This window comes from Belonocnema kinseyi, chromosome 1 (assembly GCF_010883055.1).
Source record: "Belonocnema kinseyi isolate 2016_QV_RU_SX_M_011 chromosome 1, B_treatae_v1, whole genome shotgun sequence".
NCBI lineage: Eukaryota > Metazoa > Arthropoda > Insecta > Hymenoptera > Cynipidae > Belonocnema > Belonocnema kinseyi.
The window spans coordinates 2313048-2331556 of record NC_046657.1 but is presented as its reverse complement, the minus strand read 5'-3'; the positions used below and the strand labels follow the sequence as shown (position 1 = coordinate 2331556).

Genomic DNA, 18509 nt, shown 5'->3' with positions numbered 1-18509 from the left:
CTCACGGTCGTGAGACGTGGTTATGGCTGAAATTTTACCGCGATTTCGCTGGAAGCGGGTGCAATTTTTCAGATTAGCACCCGCTCCCGGCGAAATCCTGCGTCGGGAATTGTGAAAACTGTGTCGGGAATTTTATTTTTCGGGATTTTTCAGTCATCCCAATAAAATTTCCTAATTGAAAAATTGAAAAATAATAAAATTCCCAAATTGAAAAACTTCCTAAATTTGAAAATTACCGAATTGAAAAATTTCTGAATAATAAAATTCCTAAATTTGAAAATTCGCGAATTGAAAAATAATAAAATTTCCTAATTGAACAATTGAAAAATAATAAAATTCCTAAATTGAAAAACTTTCAAATAATAAAATTCCTAAATTTGAAAATTGCCGAATTGAAAAATTCCCAAATAATAGAATTTTCTAATTGAAAAATTGAAAAATAATAAAATTCCCAAATTGAAAAATTTCCGAATAATAAAATTCCTGAATTGGAAAATTTTCGAATAATGAAATTCATGCATTTGAAAATTACCGAATAATAAAATTCCTAAAATAGAAAATTTCAGAATAATAAAATTCCCAAAGAGTTTTTTAATATTTGCGAATTGGAGAATTCCCGAACTGTAAAGAATTTTACCAATTTTTAAAATTCCAGACTAACAAAATTCCCGAATTGAAACATTTCCAATTAATGAAATTTCCTAACTGAAAAATTAACATTAATCAAATTCCCAAATACAAAAATTCCTAAATAATAAAATTCCCAGGTTGAAAAATTTTCGAATAATAAAATTCTTAAATAATAAAATTTCCTAATTGAAAAATTGAAAATTAATCAAATTTTCTAATTGAAAAATTGAAATATAATAAAATTTCGAAATTGAAAAATTTCCAAAGAATAAAATTACGAAATTTTAAAATTTCCTAATTGACAAATCTAAAAATATTAAAATTTCCTAATTGAATAATTGAAAAATAATAAAATTCCTGAATTGTAAAATTCCCAAATAATAAAATTTCCTAATTGAAAAATTGAAAAGTAATAAAATTTCCTAATTGAAAAATGGAAAAATAATAAAATTACTAAATTGAAAAATTCCCTAATAATAAAATTCCTAAATTTGAAAATTCCCGAATTTGAAAAATTGAAAAATAATAAAATGTCCTAATTGAAGAATTGAAAAATAATAAAATTCCCAAATTAAATAATTTCGAATTAATTAAATTCCTAAATTTGAAAATTTCCCGATTGAAACATTGAAAATAATAAAATTTCCTACTTGAACATTTGAAAAATAATAACATTCTTGAATTGAAAAATTTCCAAAGAATAAAATTTCTAAATTTGAAAATTTCCTAATTGAAAAATTCAAAAGTAATAAATTTCCTAATTGAAAAATGGAAAAGTAATAAAATTATCAAATTAAAAAATTTCCAAAAAATTAATTACCAATTTTGAAAATTCTAAATTAACAAAATTCCCGAATTGAAAAATTTCCAAATAATATAATTCCTAAATTTGAAAATTTCCTGATTGAAAAATTGAAAATAATAAAATTTCCTAATTGAACATTTGAAAAATAATAAATTTCCTGAATTGAAAAATTTCCAAATAATAAAATTTCTAAATTTGAAAATTCCTAAATAATAGAATTTCCTGATTGAAAAATGAAAAAATAATAAAATTCCCAAATTGAAAAATAATAAAATTTGCAAATAATAAAATTCCTAAATTTGAAAATTTCCGAATCTGATAAATTGAATAATAATAAAATTTCCTAATTGAAAAATTGAAAAATAATAAAATTCATAAATTGGAAAATTCCCGAATTGGAAAATTCCTGAATTGGAAATTTACCGAATAATAAAATTCCTAAATTTGTAGATTCCCGAATAATAAAATTCCTGAATTGGAATATTTCCGAATAATAAAATTCCCAAAGAATTTTTTAATATTTGCGAATGAGAAAATTCCCGAACTGTAAAGAATATTACCAATTTTGAAAATTCCAAATAACAAAATCCCCGAAATGAAAACTTCGCGAATTGAAAAATTTCCAAATAATAAATATCCTGAATTGGTAAATTTTCCAATAGTAAAATTCCTGAATTTAACAATCCCCAAATTGAAAAATTGTCTAATAACAGAATTCTTGAATTGGCAAATTCATGGCTATAAAATTTCAAAATAATAAAAAATTTTATTTTGAAAATTCCCAAAATATAAAATTCCCGAATTGGAAAAATTATAAAAAAGTTAAATCATCTTTGAAAATGATAATTAAACATTTTTTTGCGTTTAAGAATTAGGAAAATAGGAAAAAATTAGTTTTCAATCAAATAGTTGAATTTTGAACTAAGAAAACTCACTTTTCTACCAAGAATGGAATACTTAGATTTTCAGTTGAAAAAATTAAATTAAAAATATATATATTTTAATGAAACAGGTAAGTTTTCTACAAAATTGATGGATTCCCAACTAAAATGATGAATCTTCAACTGGAAGTGTAAAAATTTTAGTAGAAAAATATAATTGAAACAAAATTAAAAAAGAAAAACGAATTTTCAACAAAATAGTTAAATTTTCAACTGAAATAGTTGAATCTTCAACTAAAAAAGATCATTTTTTTCCGAAAATAGAATAGTTAAATTTTTAGATAAAAAATTTGATTCTCAATTAAAAATTGAAACTATTAAATTAACAAGGAATTTTCAACCAAGAATATTAATTTCTACTAATTTCTATTTAATTAATAAAGTTAATTTTTCAACCAAAATTTGAATTAAAATTGAAGTAAAAAAAAGAATGTTTAAGCAAAGAGATGAAATTTATCTAAAATTATGGAATATTAAACTGGAATAATAGATGCATTTTTATTTTCAAACAAAGAAAAATAATCCTTAACCAAAGCATAAACAAATTTTCGACAAAATTGTTAAATTTTCGACAAAAAAATCCGTTTATGAAAAAAAGAAGTTTTCAATTAAATAAACCACATTTGAGCAATATAAATGAATTTCTAATTACAATGATGAATCTTTAACCAAAAAAATTGATTTTTAACCAAAGAGTTTAACTTTCAACCAAGTAATTTTATTTTCATCGTGAAAGATGATTTTTTTTAAATCGAAATGATAAATATTTAACTGGAATACTTTAGTTTTTACCGTAAAAGAGAATTTTTTAACAAGAAGATTAATTGTCAAAGAAAAAGATATTTTTCGACCAAAAAAAAGAAAATATTTTTAAAAAATAATACAGATTTTCAAGGAAATAGTTGAATTTTCAATTAAAATTTTTTTCTCTCCGAATTGTTGAATTTTGAACAAGAAAAGATCAATATTTTCAACCAAAAACAGACTTTCAAATTTTTAGTAGAAGGCATTTTCAACCACACTTTCGAGTTTTTAATTAAAATGCATAATTTTTCAACGAAATAGTTGAATTTTCGTGCTAAGAAAAATCAATTTTCAACCAAGAATGGAATATTTAAATTTTCGTTTGAAAAAATTAATTTTGAAACAAAAAATTTCAATAAAACAGTCATGTCTTCTACAAAAATGATGGATTCCCAACTAAAATAACGAATCTTTCAGTCGAAAAAGTTGAAATCGAATTTTCATCAATATAGTTCAATCTTAAACCAAAAAGATGAATTTGCAACAAATAAGATTAATTTTCTATAAAAAAAACAATTTGTTCACAAATTACATAAATTTAAAAAAAAAGTTTATATTTTTAATAAAAAATATCAATTTTCAACTAAAAAGTTGTATTTTCCTTTAAAAATATAATTCTTAAACCAAAAAAAAAAATCAAAAAGCTCTTTTTTCAACAAAAGAAATGAATTTTTAATTAAAATGATGAATGAAGGTAAATGAAGATTAAATAACGGATTATTGAACTATATTGGTTAAATTTTCAGTAGAGACTTTGATTTTCAACCACAAAAAAAAACGATTTTTTAACAAAATTGTTAAATTTTTAACTGAAATAATCAAATTTTGAATCAAAAAATTGAATTTTCCATCATGAAGATTAATTTTCACTAAAACAGACGAATTTTCAACAAGGTACTTTAATTATTCACTAGAAAACATAAATTTTCAACAAGAAACTGAATATTTTTGAATAAAGTACATGAATTTGTAACCTAATAGTTAAATCTTCAACCAAAAAAGATATTTTCAATCAAAAATTAAAAACATTAAATTAAACATGAAAACGAATTTTCATAAAAATAGTTTAATCTTCCACCAAAAAGATGCAGTCGTAACAATGAAAAGACGAACTTTCCACAAATTACTTGAATTTAAAAAAAAAGTTTATATTTATAATCAAAAATATCAATTATCACCAAAAAATTAGAATTTTCATTTTAAAAAAATCAAAATTTAACCAAAAATGGAATATTTGAATTTTCCGTTAAAAATATAATTCTTAAACAAAACAAAATCGGATTTTTAGAAGAATAATTTGATTTTCAGTAAAATAATTAATTTTCATTTTAAAAAAAAAACAAGTTTTCAATCAAAAAGCTCATTTTTCAATAAAAGAAATTAATTTTGAATTAAAATTATGAATGAAAATTCATAATTCATTAATATAATATTTATAAATGCACACAAAATTACATTAGATTTTCAACAACTTAAATATTTTAATTATTAAACAAAATTTATATAAAATTCAAAAAATAAAAAAAAATATTATAAATTTTATTTTTTATTTAAACAATAATGATAATAATCGTCAACAAAAGAGTTTATTCTTCATCCAAGGAAATTTATGTCTAACCTAAAAGAAGATTTCTCAATTAAAATTATGAATACTTAACTGGAAGACTTTAATTTTCAACAAAAAGTAAAAGTTTTTAACAAGGAGATGAACTTTCGAAGAAAAAAATCATTTTTTGTAAAGAATTTCGAGTTTTTAACGTAATACGTGCATTTTTAACGAAATAAATTATTTTTCAATTTAAAAAATAATAAATTTTCATTTAAATTGTTGAATTTCGAACTAGAAAAGGTCAATTTTCCACCCAAAATAGTTAAATTTTCTACTGGAAGTTAAATTTTTAGATAAAAATTGGATTTTCAACCAATTTCATCCAATTTTTAATTTTAGAGTTACATTTTTAGTTAAAAATTAATTTTAGACAAAAAAAGTTTAAATTAAATTCAAGTTAAATTTTCAACTGGAATTGTTAAATTTGTAACCATAACGATGAATTTTCAACTAAAAAGAAAATTGTAGAATTTTCGACTAAGAAAAATAAATTTTCAATCATAAATAGAATAGTTAAGTTTTCAGTTGAAAAAAAGAATTTTGAACAAGCAAAAAAAACCGAATTTTCAACCAAATAAATTTTTAACTGGAATAGTTGAATATTTAACCATAAAGATAAATTTTTAACAACAAAAAATAATTTTTTGTTCGAAAATGAAATAATTAAATTTTCAGTTAAAAAAAAATTTAATAAAACAGTTAAATTTTCAATAAAAGTAATAGATTCCCAACTAAAATGATAAATCTTCAACTTAGATAGTTAAAATTTTAGTTGAAAAATATAATTTTCAACAAACAAAGAAAAATCCGAATTTTCAATAAAAAAAAATTGCAACTGAAATAATTGAATTTTCAACAATGAATTTTATATTAAAAAAAAAATTCATGAATTTTTAACCAAATAGTTGAATTTTTGATTAAGAAAATCAGTTTTCAGCGAATAGTAGAATAGTTAAATTTTCATTTGAGAAAAAAAATTTGTATTTTCATCCAAAAATCCAAAAAGATGAATTCTCAACTAAAATTACGAATCTTCAACTTGAACATTTAAAATTTTAGTTGAAAAATGGAATTATCAACAAAAATCAAATTTCAAAAAATCGAATTTTCAACAAACAAGATTAATATATTATAAAAAAACGAATTTTTCTTAAATGGCATGATTTAAAAGAAAATAGTTTATATTTTTAATAAAAAATATCAATTTTGCAACCAAAAAGTTGAATTTTCCGTTAGAAATATAATTTTTTTTTAAAATCGGATTTTTAGTAGAATAATTAAATTTTCAGTAAAATAATTCATTTTCATTATATGTAAAAAAAGCAAGTTTTCAATGAAAAAGATCATTTTTCAAGAAAAGAAATTAATTTTTAATTGAAATTATTTACTTATTTTCATAATTCATTAATATAATATTTATATATACACACAAAATTACATTCAATTTCCAGCAACTTAAATAATTTAATTATTAAACCAAAATTTATTTAAAATTTAAAAAATACAATAAAATATTCTAAATTTTCTTTTATATTTTTAAAAAACCCGTATAAAAAATGTCAACAAAACCCAATTTTCCACCCAAAATTGTTAAATTTTCCACTGGAATTTAAATTTTTAGTAAAAAATTTGACTTTCAACAAAGCAGATAAATTTTTTAAAATATGAGTTTTCAAGTTTACAGTTACATTTTTAGTTAAAAATGAATTTTTAACCGAAAAAAGGCGTTTTTACTAAACAATTAAATTTTCAACAAAGCACTTCAATTTTCGACCAAAGAGATACATTTTTAATTAAGTAAGAGCATTTTTCAATCAAAAATAGAATAGTTAAATTTCTAGTTAAAAAATTAATTTTCAATCAATGTTGGATTAGTAACCATAAATATAACTTTTTAACCAAGAAGATTGATATTCATCAAAACAGACGAATTTTTAACAAAATACATGAATTTTTGTTTGAAAAAATAAATTTCCAACAACAAAATTAAACAATCTTGAACAAAATACATGAATTTGCTATTAAAAAGATCAGTTTTTACAAACAAAAATAGAATAGTTACATTTTTTGTTTAAAAATTAATTTCTAATTAAAGAGATCATTTTTAAGCTAAAATGGTGGATTATTTAACTAGATTGGTTAAATTTTCAGTTGAAACTTTGATTTTCCAGAATTCAGCAAGGTTTAAAGCGAATAAACAAAATTTTCTTAAAGCGCCTAGAAAATTTTTAAAGAATTTTTTTATTTAAAAATTCAATTTTTAAAGGAAATTTTAAAATATTTCTGATAATTTAAAAAAAAATCGAAAAAATAATCTGTAAGACAAGGTCATTTTTTTTATTTTGCAAGATTTTATAAAATTTCAGGAAAAATTGAATCATTTCAAATGGTGTTTAGAAGTTTTAGGATTTTTGAAGAAATTTGAATATTATTATCATACTTGACAAGAAATTAAAAAGTTTGAAACTCAATGTACATTTTGAAAGATTTTAAAAAGAAAATAGAAACTTTTTGAGGCTTTTAAAACAGTTGAAAAGAATAAAGAATCTAATGATTCTTGGTAAGAATTAAAAAGATTATTTGAAGAGATTAAAGTCTTTTTAACAAAATGTAAATTTTTGAGCATTCACTTTTTTAAAGATATTTGGAAACTTTCGAGATTTTTAAATCATTAGAAAATTATTTAGAATTTAAAAAGATTAAAAAAATGTTTGAGGAGAAAATTGAATAAGGAGTGGCATAATTTTAAAATAATATAAAACCTGAAAGGAAATTTTTTTAAAAGTTGAAACTCAGTCTATATTTTGTAAGATTTCGAAAACAAGTTTTGAATCTTTTCAAGAATTTTCTAAGGTTTTCAAGAGAGTAAAAAAATTCTGAAGATTCCGAGAAAAAAATGAAAACAATATTTTTAGTTTTTATTTAAAAATATTAATGTTTACCAGAAAATTTAAAAAAATGAAATCATTCAAAAATAATTTAAAACCTAAAAAAATTAAAAAATTTCTTAAACAAAATTTAGATTTTTGAATAGTTAATTTAAGAGATATTTCAAAGTTTTAGAAATTTTGAAATCATTTAAAAATGATTGAGCATTTGAAAGTATTTGAAAAAATTTCAAACAAAGTGCAGATTTTGGAACATTAGTAAAAGACATTTAGAAGCTTTTCAAGAATTTTCCAAAATTTCAGAGAATAAAATAAAAATCTGAAGATTTCTAGAAAAAATTAAAACATTTTTTTTTAGTTTTTATTAATTAAAAAATTTTGTTGACAAAATGTAAATTTTTGAAGTGTAAATTTAAAAGAAATTTGTAAGTTATACAAATTTTAAAAAAAAGTAAAAATTATTGTAAGTTTGAAAGTATTTTGAAAAATGTCAAAAAATTATGGATTTTGGAAATTTTCAAAAAGAAATATAGAAGCTTTTCAAGAATTTTCCTATTTTCCAGGGAATAAAGAAAAATTCTTAAGAATCCTAAAAAAATTATAACTATTTAAAATTTTTTAAGAAACTTAATTTTCAGGGGAAAATTAAAAAAAGAAAATAATTCAAAAATAATTTTAAACTAGAAAAGATTAAAGATTAAAAATTGTTTAATATAATATGTAGGTTTTTGAAGTCAATTTAAGAGATATTTTGAGAGTTTCGAAATTTTGCAAACATTTAAGAAGATAAATAATTTTAATATATCAAAGAATTTTAAACAAAGTATACATTTTGGAAAATTTCAAAGAGAAAGTCAGAAGCTTTTCTAGAATTTTTCCATTTTCCAGTTCATGAAAAAAATCTGAAAATTCTTGGGAAAAATTAACACTATTTTTTTTAAAGTTTTGTATTGAATAAAGCGAAATAATTCGAAAATAATAAAGAACTTAAGAATGTAAAAAAAATTTTAACAAAATTTATATATTTAAGAGTCAATTTAAAAGATATTAATAAAATTTACAAATTAAAAAAAAATCATAATTCATTCAGAATCTGAAATAAGATCCAAACAAAATGTAGATTTTAGAACATTTGAAAAATAAATTTAGAAACTTTTCAAATATTTTTCAAGTTTTCAGGAGAGTAAAAAAATTCTCATGATTCTTGAAAAAATTAAAAACTATTTTTTTACTTTTAAATTTTAAAAATATATATTTTGGAGAGAAAATTTAAAAAAGTGAAATAATACGAAAATAATTTTAAACTTGAAAACAATTTTAATGTTTTAAAAAAATTTTAATTTTTGATAATTAAATTTAAAAGAAATTTTGAAGTTTCCCAAATTTTGAAAAAATTCAAAAATGATTCAGAATTTGAAAAAATCCTGAAGTTCCCTGAAAAGAAACGAAACAATTTTTTAAAGAGGAATTTTCAGTAAAAATGTTAAAAAGTGAAATAATTTAAAAGTTGGGAAGAAATACAAAATTTGAAGCTCCATGTAGATTTTTTAATATATGAAAACAAAAACAGTTCTGAATATTTTGAAGGATTTTTAAGTAAAATATTTTTAAGGGTTATGAAAGTTTTTTAACAAAATAAAAAGATTTTGTAGATTCCTGGAAAAATCAAAACGATTTTTTTAGTTTTTGTTCATAATAATAATCTTCATGAGAAAAATTAAAAAAGTGAAATAATTTAAAACTTGAAAAGATTAAAAAGTTTTTTTTTTAAAGTGTAGATTTTTGAATAATTAATTTAAGAGATATTCCGAAGTTTTTGAAATTTTAAAATCAATAAATAATGATTTAGAATTTGAAAATTTTAAAAATTTCAAACAAAGTGTCGATTTTGGAAAATTTCAAAAAGCAATTTAGAAGCTTTTCAAAATTTTTCCAAGGTTTTTAAGAGAATTAAAAAATTCTGAAGATTTCTATAAAAGTTCAAATCACTTACTTTTTATTTAGAAAAATTAATTTTTAATACAAAATTTAAAAAAAGGGAAATAATTCAGAAATAATTTGAAACTCGAAAAGGTTTTAAGAAATATCAAACAAAGTTTATATTTCGGAAGATTAAAAAAAAAAAATTTTAGACTTCAAGAATTTTCCCATTTTTTAGAGAATTAAAAGATGCTGAAGTTTCATGGAAAACACTAGAATGCCTTTTTTATTTATTTTTTTATTTTTTAAATTAATTTTTAAGGGAGAATTTAAAACAGTGCAATAATTTTTTTAATTATTTAGAATTTTAAAAGATTTTTAAAAAATGCATACAAAGTTTGGATTTACATACGAAGATATTAAAAAGAAATTTGGAAGCTTTTCAAGAATTTTCCAAGGATTTATGAGAATAAACCAAATTTACTTAAGGTGCCTTGAAAAAATTGAATTGAAAGATTTTAAGTTACTTTCTTAATTTTGCAAGATTATACCAAAAAACAAAATTTTGAGTCAATTAAAAAGATTTTAGAATTCATCATTAGTTTTGCACTTATATTTTATACCACTTAGAATAAGAATTATTTTATTATGCAACCATAATTTCCGAAGCAAAAAGTTAAATCATCTTTGAAATTTCCGAATTTAAAAATTTTCAAATGATAAAATTCCTGAATTTGAAAACGCCCGAGTAATAAATTTCTCAAGGACTTTATAATATTCCCGAATTGAAAAATTCCCGAACAGTAAATAATATCGCCAATTTTTACAATTCCAGAATTGAAAAATTCGTGAATAATAAAATTCCCTGATTGAAAAATATTAAAATTCTCGAATTGAAACATTTTCAAATGATAAAATTACCGAATTTAAAGATTCCCGAATTATAATATTCTTAAGGAGTTTATAATATTTCCGAATTGGAAAATTCCCGAATAATAAAATTCCCAAACAGTAAATAATGTCGCCAATTTTGAAAATTCCAGAACAAAATTTCCACATAGTAACATTCCCGAATTGAAAAATTCCTAAATAATGAAATTCCCTAATTGAAAAATTTTCAAACGATAGAATTTCTGAATTTGAAAATTCCGAATAATAAAATTCGCAAAATTTATAATATTCCCGAATTGGAAAATTTCCGAACAGTAAATAATATTGCTAATTTTGAAAATTCAAGAATAAAAAAATTTCAAAATAGTATCATTCCCGAATTGAAAAATTGAAAAATAATAAAAGTCCCGAATTTAAAAATTTTCAAATGATAAAATTCCTGAATTCGAAAATGCCCGAGTAATAAAATTCTTAAGGAGTTTATAATATTCCCGAATTGGAAAATTCCCGAACAGTAAATAATATTGCCAATTTTTAAAATTCCAGAATTGAAGAATTAATAAATAATGAAATTCCCTATATGAAAAATAATAAAATTCTCGAATTGAAAAATTTTCAAATGAGAAAATTCCTGAATTTAAAGATTCCCGAATAAAAAATTCCCCAACACTAAATAATATCGCCAGTTTTGAAAATTCCAGAATAACAAAATTTCCAAATAGTAACATTCCCGAATTGAAATATTCCTAAATAATGAAATTCCTTAATTGAAAAATAATAAAATTCGTGAATTGAAAAATTTCCAAATAATAAAATTCCTGAATTTGAAAATTCCCAAATAATAAAATTACCAAAGAATTTATTTTGTAATCTCGAATTGGAAAATTTCCGAACAGTAAATAATAATATCAATTTTGAAAATTCCAGTATAACAAAATTCCTAATTAGTAAGATTCATCAATAATAAATCTCCTGAATTGAAAAGTTTCAAAATAATAAAATTCCTGAACTGGAAAATTCCCAAATAATAAATATCCTGAATTATAAAATTCCCCAATAGTAAAATTTATGAATTTGAAAATTCCCGCATTGAAAAATTGCCAAATAACAAAATTCCTGAAATGGAAAATTCAAGTGTAATAAAATCTTCAAATAATAAAATTTTTGGATTTTGATAATTCTAAAAAAGTTATATATTCACAAATTGAAAAATTCCCAAATAATAAAATTGCTGAATTAAAAAAATTCACAAATAATAAAATTCCCAAATAATAAAATACCCTAACTGAAAAATTACCAAATAATAAAATTCCTGATTGGAAAATCCCCGAATAATTAAATACCCGAATTAAAAAATTCGCAAATAATAAAATCCCTGATGTGTAAAATTCCCGAATAATAAAATTTCTGAATTGGAAAACTACTTAATAATAAAATTCGGGAACAGTATATGATATTACCAATTTTGAAACTTCCAGAATACCAAAATTCTCAAATAGTAACATTCCAAAATAATAAAATTCTCGAATTGAAAAATTCTGAAGTAATAAAATCTCCTAATCGAAAAATTTCCGAACAATAAAATTCCTGAATTGGAAAATTCCCGAATTGTAAAATTCCTTAAAAAATATAATAAAAAAAATATATTTGCAGCCGCAAAATTCAAATTTTGAATAAAAACAGTTAAGTTTTCAACGAAAGTGATGGATTTTCAACCAAAAGTATGAATCTTTAACTGGAATAGTTCAATTTTCGGTTCAAACATTAATTTTGAACAAAAAAAAAAGAAACTAATTTTCCACAGAATAATTAAATTTTCAGTTAAATTATTAATTTTCAATCTAACAGATAAATTTTCATCTGACATGATGGATAATTTAACTAGATTGGTTAAATTTTCAACAACGAAAAGTAATCATTTTTAAAAAAATATTTAAATTTTCAACTGGAATAATGTTAAACGTAAACAAAATGATTTTAACAAAATGTGAATTTTTTGAAGTCAGTTTAAAAGATATTTAGAAGTTTCGAAACTTTTAAATAATTCAAGAATGATTTAGAACCTAAAAAGATTCAAATTTCAAGTAGAATGTACATAGAATTTGGAAAATTCATTTTTCTAAATAATTGAAAAAGATTTAAAAATTCAAACAAACAAAAATCTGCAAGATTTTACAAAATTATAGAAAAAATTACAATTATTTCGAATTATACTTAGTAGTTTTCAAATGCTTAGAAAGATTTGAATCTCGTTTAAAATTTAAGATGAAATAAATCAATTCCAGGTTGAATTATGAGAATTTCAGGAGAGTGCAAAATTTCTGAAGATTCCTTCAAAAATTAAAACGATTTTTTTTATTTCTAAAAAAATCATTTTTAAGAGAAAAATCTAAAAAAGGGAAATAATTAATAAATAATTTAAACCGTAAAAGATACTTAAAAACTTGAAACTGAAAAAAGATTTTTTTTCAGATTTCGAAAATAAGTTTAGAAGCTTTTTAAGGATTATGAAAGATTTTTAAGAGAATGAAAAGATTCTAAAGCTTCCTGGAGAAAATTAAAAAGATGTTTTAGTTGTTATTTAAAAAAATTAATGTTCACGAAAAATTAAAAAAAAAGTGAAATAATTCTAAATTAATTAAAAACTTGAAAAGATTAAAAATATTTTCTAACAAACTGTAGATTTTTGAATAATTATTTAGGAGGTATTCCGAAGTTTTCGAAATTTTGAAGTCAATCAAAAATGATTAAGTGTTTGAAAATATTTTCAAAATTTTAGAAAAATTGTGTAGGTTTTCGAAAATTGCTAAGACATTTATTTGCTTTTCAAGAATTTGCCAAGGTTTCAAAAAATGAAAAAATTCTGCGTTTCCTGGAAAAAATTATAAGGATTTTTTCACTTTATATTTAAACAATTCAAAACTTGAAAAGATTAAAAACATGTTAATTTAATGTTCATTTTTAAAGAGAAATTTAGAAGTTTAGAAATTTAAAAAAATTTTAATAATTCAAAAAATGATAATATTTTTTTTTAATGTCAAAAAATTATAGATTTTGTAAAATTTCAAACAGAAAGGTGGAATCTTTTCAAGAATTCTCCTATTTTCCAGGGAAAAAAGAATAATTCTCAAGAATTCTGAAAAAAATCATACCGATTTTTTTACTTTTTATTTTTTTAAATTGAAGTTTTAGGAGAAAATTAAAAAAGTGAAATAAGTCAAAAATAATATTAAATTTGAAAAGATTTTAGATTGAAAATTTTGTAAACATTTTAAAAAGATACAGAATTTGAAAATATTTAAAAAAAATTTCAAACAAAGTATAGGTTTTCGAATATTTCAACAAAGAGAGAAGTTTTTCAAGAACTTTTCGAGAATTTTCCAAGGTTTCAGGAGAAGACAGCATAAGATAATTCGAAAATAATTAAAAACATGAAAAGATTAAAATTTTTTTTAAACAAAATGTAATTTTTTGAATTGTTAATTTTAGAGAAATTCCGAAGTTTTTCTAATTTTTGAACTTATTCAAAAATGATTTAGAATTTGAAAATATTAAAAAAAAATTGTAAACAAAATTTAGATTTTGTAAGAATCTAAAAATAAGTTTAGAAGCTTTTCAAGAATTTTACAAACATTCATGAGAGTAAACGAAATTTAATAATTTTTAATTTTGAAAAATTAATTTTTAAATTAACTTTAAAAATATTTTTGAAAGTGCCAAAAACGATTTTAAAGATTTTAAGTTACTTTTTTAATTTTGCAAGATTTTACCAAATTGAACGAAATTTTTGAGTCAATTAAAAAGATTCTCAGGAATCTTAAATATTTTGAAGAGATACAAAAATACAAAATATTTTTTGTTGATGCTTCTGACAGTTCAAATATCTTTTAAATTGATATTAATTTTACCTTAAACTTGGCAAAATCGTGTAAAATGGCCAAAATTTCCTATCAAATTTTCTAAATTCTTCTTCGCCAAAATCTTTAAAAATCAATTTCAAATTTATGAAAAATCCTAAAGGGATTATTTAATCATGTAATTGCAAGTATTAAGACTTTCTCTCTCTGAAGAAAAGATAATCAATTCATATATTACACTCTCCAAAAATAGATCTGTACACTCAATGGTAAAATATTAATGTCATTGTCAATAAACAAAAATAAAAACTCAATGACACTCAGAATCGAATTCAAATATCGCGCTAAACTGCCCCTATCAGTGCTCGCCCCTCATTGGCCCCCTCTATCACTCCACTCCCGATTGGTCCAAACTTTCCTAACCTCAAAATCTTCTCAGTACCAATCCCTGAAAATCAATTCTAAAAAAAGCTTCTTGTCCTCCAACCTCACAAAAAAAAAAAATTTTACCAAAATTTTCTCTTCAATCTCTAAATACTTTCTCTTTATTTTCCACCCGAAATTAATATTTTTAACAACATAATAAAGGAGCGAGAATTTTTTCATAAGAAAATCGATTGGCAACAGTGCGACTTAACCTGTCAGAGGAGCGACTCGTCAGTGTCGACGAGTGTCGACTAATTAGTAATTTCGCGTGATTTTGCTGCCTGAAAAATTGGGAGGGTCAAGGAAAAAATTCGACACCGTTTTCCGTCGAACCTTTTTTTTTCGTCCGCGAGTTTCCAACTGGATTTAGCTTGTGATGCGGTGGTGAAAGTCCACAGATTGAGGGTAAGTAAAATTTCCTCGACCCCGTCAATTTTGTGCTTTTCCTTCCTCAAAAATCGCCTTTCCCGAGAAATTTCGTCACCCTGGGAAAAATAGGTTAGCTTTTTCCGGGAAATATCGTCTCGGGTGTTTTGGATTTGTATTCGCGGGCGAGAAAAGACCCTGGAAGAAGGGCAATAATTAGTTCTTAATTTGACACCACGCGTCCTGATCTAACGGTATCGAGAAATTTAGCTTCTTTGTATCTCCCGGAAATTGTTTTTATCGTTATGATAATAAAGTTTGTGATGGAAAAAGAAAATCCGAAAAAGGAAAAGTGAAAAAGTTTTTGTTTGTTGCCTTTTTGTGTTTGAAAATGTTGCCTTTGTCTCGACATTCGCGACAAAGATTACTCCTTTTTTTGAGTGGAGTCATCTCAAATGTTGAATGAATGCTTTCCATAAAAGTCGGGAGGAAATTCTGCGAATTCTTTATTTACGACTTTGGAAAACTAACCTCAAAATCGAAAAAGAATTGCAATAAAAGAAAGGTATTTAAATACAGATTTTTCATCTTTCTTTTGTGATTTTCTGATTTAAAAAAATTTTTATTTTTATAATAATTTACTATATTATTCTTTTATAAAACAGAGATTCATTTTTTAATCCTTATCGGAGACATTGAACTCGTTTAGTGAATAATATTTTTTTTTTCTTGAACTATAAATAGAGGTTTTTTGTATTTATATTTGGGTGGCTTTTGAAATATAGAACTGCAATCAAAAGTATCAATGTTGACCATGTTGACATTGAAAAAAAAGTGTCGTTGTTGCCAATGATTGAAATGAAATGATTGTTAGATGACGAAAAAGATCATTTACAGCTAAGAAGAAATATATTTCCATGAAAACAAAATCTTCTACAATAAATAAATTACTTAAATTTCTATTTGAAAAATTAAGTAAAATAATAAATTAAAGAATTTTCATCAGGATAGTTCAATTTATTTTTTTTTCCATTTCAATAAAAAAAAAAGGAATTTTCAACAAAGTAGTTACATTTTAAAGCAAGGAGAATAATTTAAAACCAATAACATAAATTTCTACCATGAGAGACAAATTTTCAACTTTTAAATTCTTAGCAAAAGAAGGATGAAATTTTTACTAAAGCAAAATATTAATTTTTCTACCAAAAAGACGGGTTTTCAGCAAAAAAAAAATTAATTTTCGATCAGAAAAATAATTGTCAACTAAAAAAACAAAGAAATTTCCTACCAAAAATAGAATATTAATAATTTTTATTTGTAAAAATGAATTTTCAACAAAATAGTTAAATTTTAAAGCAAAGAGATGAATTTACAACCAAGAAAATAAATTTCTCCCATAAAAAAAAATCTCCAACAAAAAAGAGAATATTCATAATTTTTTTTGAGAAAAATACATTTTTAACCAAGGAAAAGCGATTGCTACAAAATACATGAATTTAACAGATAAATTTTGAACCTAAAAGATGAATTAAAGAGAAAAAAAACGAATTTTCACCAAAATAATGAAATTTTCTACCAAAAAATATGAGATTTCTACCAAGAGATATAATTTTCAAATGAAAAAGACGATTTTTCAACAAAAAAGTTAAATTCTTCACCAAAGATAGCAATTTTGAAATAAAGAATATATTTTCAATAACAAATGGAATACTTAAAATTTTTATTAAAAACATAATTTTTCATCAAGAACAAACCTTTTTTGACAATATAATTAGAATACTATTCTCAACACGAAAGATAAATTTTCAACTAAAAGGTTTAATTTTCTATAAAAAAATTTTTTTATCAACAAAATAGTTCATTTTTAAACCAAAGATATGAATGTATTACCAAAAAAATTAAATTCGACAGAAAAAAATACAAAATTTGAACCAAATAGTTAGAAAAAAAATGTTTTAATTCAATTTAAAAAAAAAACTGATTTTCAACAAAATAGTTCATTTTAAATTAAGGGCTGAATTAGAACCAAGAATATCAGTTTCTACCAAAAAATACAAATTCTCAACAACAAAAATTTGCATTTTTAACAAAAAAGGATCAAATTTGTACTAAAAAAAATATTAATTTTGCCACAAAAAATTGGAATTTTCAGGAAAGAAGATTAATTTACTAAAAAACAAGACGTATTTTGAACTAAAAAGTTTAATTTTCCACCAAAGAAATAAGATAACTAGAAAAGAAAACATTTTCTTACAAAAAATAGCATATTATTTATTTTTATTTAAAAAAAAAATAAATTTTCAACAAAAAGTTCAATATTAATTTTTTCATTTAAAAAAAAAACGAATTTTCAAAACAAAAGTAAAATTTTCACCTAAAGAATTTTCTTCCAAAAAATCAATTTTCAATAAATTAGATGAATTTTCAACCTAAAAGATGAAGTTTAAAAAAAAATAATTTTGACCAAAATAGTGAAATTTTCAACCAAAAAGGATGAGATTTCTACCAAAAGATATTAATTTTCAAATCGAAAAGACGAATTTTCAACAAAAAAGTTAAATTCTCCGCCAAAGAGATCAGTTTTCAAATAAAGAATATATTTTCGATAAAAAATGGAATATTTGAAATTTTTATTTAAAAAATATAATTTTCGACCAAGAAGGAACAAAAAAAACTATATAATATTCTCAACAAAAAAAAATCAACAAAACTGTTTATTTTTAAACCAAAGTGATGAATTTATAACCAAGAAAATTATATTTCGAAAAAAAACAATATTTCAACTAAGTAGTTTAATTGAATTTTTTTAATTCAATCAAAAAACTAACTGTAAGTTTCTACCAAAAAATACAAGTTTTCAAAAAAACTTATAATTTTCACAAAAAAGGATAAAATGTCGACTACAAAAAAAGAATTAATTTTCCCACCAAAAAAAAAACGAATTTTTTAGCTAAAAAGATTAATTTTCTAAAAGAGAGATGAAGTTTGAATTAACCCTTAAACGGCCAAAACGCCACTACCGGTACACTGCTTTTCAACGGCCAATAACTAAGACTATTCGACACTAGAAAAAATTGAGACACATATATTTTTATTGCTAAAGATCTCCTCTTTCCGACGGTGCCAATCAAATTCCTCAAAAAATTTATTTATTATCCCAAAATTCAGTTTAAACAAAAAAAAAAAACGTGATTTTTCGTGCCTATTTCTTTTTGTGAACCATTTTCCAAAGCTTTTCGAGCCTGTAATTAACCTGGAATCTCACTGATCGGTGGAATAAATGTCTAAACTTTGAGAATCCATGGTTCAAAGATCGATTTTTCGTTTTAGTATTTTCAAAATGGCGTCTTAAGGGCATGTGACACAGCTAAA

General features: G+C 21.8%; 1 protein-coding gene across 3 annotated transcripts in view; it reads left to right on the top strand.

The window, feature by feature from the left end:
* The first annotated feature begins 14826 nt into the window (after nt 1–14826).
* LOC117168789 (cullin-1) overlaps nt 14827–18509 on the top strand; it is a 57300-nt gene continuing 53617 nt past the window's right edge. For 2 of the 3 annotated variants that reach the window (XM_033354604.1, XM_033354612.1), the window contains exon 1: nt 14827–15176. The gene's annotated coding sequence lies outside the window, so the exon portion shown is untranslated. Of the gene's footprint in view, nt 15177–15569; nt 15703–18509 lie in introns of those variants that run through there. The other variant, XM_033354595.1, reaches the window with a different exon arrangement.